This window comes from Magnolia sinica, chromosome 4 (genome assembly GCF_029962835.1).
Source record: "Magnolia sinica isolate HGM2019 chromosome 4, MsV1, whole genome shotgun sequence".
Taxonomy (NCBI): domain Eukaryota; kingdom Viridiplantae; phylum Streptophyta; class Magnoliopsida; order Magnoliales; family Magnoliaceae; genus Magnolia; species Magnolia sinica.
This window is the reverse complement of record NC_080576.1, coordinates 70,698,138-70,700,378: the sequence shown is the minus strand read 5'-3', so window position 1 is coordinate 70,700,378 and position 2,241 is coordinate 70,698,138. Positions and strand designations below refer to the sequence as shown.

Genomic DNA, 2,241 nt, shown 5'->3' with positions numbered 1-2,241 from the left:
TTAGGATTCTTTCTTATCATAATTCATAGCCTTAGAATTTTTCTAGCATTATTTTAGGAAATTTAATTTATTTTTGTTTTTATTTTGTTTACAGGAATTGAGGGAGGAAGCTGCGAAATAAAATTGTCTTCAAAAGGAGGAGCTCCCAAATCTTCGGTCATTAATCTCTCCTTTTCCAGGTTCTTTCTTCTAATTCTTTTTTACATAGTTTTATCTTGTTTTTAAGAATTCATAATTGTTAGTTCCAGTTTTATTTCTCTTAGGTTGCATCTTAGTTTAGTTTTCTTTCTTACATTATAATAACATAGTTTATGCTAGGGCGTAGATCTCTGAACATAGAACTAGCACCTTTTGATCTTGAAATAGAAAGAACATTTCGTAGAAGATTTAGAAACATTCTATTTGAAATGGTGGACGAGAATGGAACTAAAGCTCTTAGATATTATTCAGCTCCTATCCAATTTTATGCGCCTCATGCATAGTGTTGCCAGCCACCACGGCAGCACACTTTGAACTTAAACCTGAAGTCATACAATTGTTGCCCTCCTTCTATGCTTTAGATAAGGAAGATCCATATCATCATGTGAAAGAATTCCTAGACATTTGCTCTACCTTTAGGTTCCAAAACTTTTCAGATGATTGGATCCGTTTACACCTTTTTCCTTTTTCTTTGAAGGATAAAGCAAAAGCATGGTTGAATTCTCTAGAAGTTGAGTCTATCACTACATGGGACCAACTGTCTAAGAAGTTCTTAAACAAGTTCTTCCCTGTTCACAAAACTAATGCTCTCCGTAGAGAAATTACTAATTTCACACAAAAAGAGGGTGAGCACTTTCATAAATGTTGGGAAAGATGGAAGGACTTGCTACTTAAATGTCCACACCATGGTTTTGAGAAGTGGCAACAGGTTCAATACTTCTATGACGGTTTGACACCCCAAAACCGTCGCATGGTTGATGCCACCAGTGGAGGGTCATTCATGACTAAAAGTGATGTTGAAGCGTGGAATTTCTTTAAAATTTGTGTGAAAACTCCCAGCAATGAGACTATTTAAATAGAGGTGAAAGAAGTCCTCAACCACAGGAGAAAGGTGGTATATATGAGATAGGAGTCACGCTAGATCTTTATGCCAAGATTGATAGCCTGACAAAGAAAGTTGATGCTTTGATCTTGAATAATAAACCTCCACAAACAACTCAAATCGAGTCATGTGCCATATGTTCCAGTCCCGCCCATCCTATGCAATCTTGTCCATCTAGTGCAGCATTTCCAGAATTTCTCTCTAAAGAAGTGCATGCTATGAACACCTTTCGGAGACCTGGGAATGATCCTTACTCAGACACCTATAACCCAGGGTGGGCTAGACATCCAAATTTTTCTTGGGCAAAAGGACCACAACAAGGAGGACCATCTGAAAATCCTCCTATGCAACCTAATCCACAAGTTGGTAGTCAATAGCTTCAACAGTTTTCGCAATATCAACAACTTCCTACATAATCAAGGAAACCATCTCTTGAAGATACACTCAATCTGTTTATGCAGAGTTCTCTTCAATTTCAAAAAGACACCCAACAAACTTTACAAGCTAACCGGCTAAGCTTACATGCAAATGCGCAATCTATTGCCAAGCTGGAAGTACAGTTGGGTCAACTTGCTGCCACATTGAGTGAGAGAGAGAAGGGCAAGTTCCCTAGTCAACCTATGGCAAATCCAAAAGGACAGTATGAGATTGACTCTAAATTAAACCAAGAACAATATCATGAGCAAGCCAAATCAATCATTACCCTTGGTCTGGTAAACAGATCGAGAATGAAGTAGAGATGCCTAGGGAAGAATCAAATTCCAAATCGAAAGACCAAAATGAAGCGGAGAGATATACTAGCGCATCCAAAGTCCAAAAGCACTCTGACTCTCCAGGAACCACTCATGTGTCATCTTATGTGCCTAAAGCACCTTTTCCTCAACGTTTGGCACCAGTTAAGAAAGGAAACAACTTTAATGAAATATTGGACATGTTTAAGAAAGTGCAAATCAACATTCCGTTGCTTGATGCTATCAAGCAGGTCCCTGCATATGCTAAGTTTCTTAAAGAATTATGCACTCAAAAGCGTAAGCTGAATGTTCATAAGAAGGTCTTTCTTATGGAGCAACTCAGCTCCATGATTCAACACAACACCCCTCCTAAATTTAGGGATCCAGGAGCTTCTACCATTTCTTATGTCATAGGAGATTATAAGGTTG

At 38.2% G+C, this 2,241-nt stretch overlaps 1 non-coding gene across 1 annotated transcript; it reads right to left on the bottom strand.

Annotated features, from left to right (window-relative positions):
- Positions 1-784: 784 nt before the first annotated feature.
- Positions 785-891, bottom strand: LOC131244731 (small nucleolar RNA R71). Its single transcript, XR_009170508.1, has one exon. It is a non-coding gene; the product is annotated as a small nucleolar RNA R71 (small nucleolar RNA).
- Between the last annotated feature and the right edge of the window lie 1,350 nt (positions 892-2,241).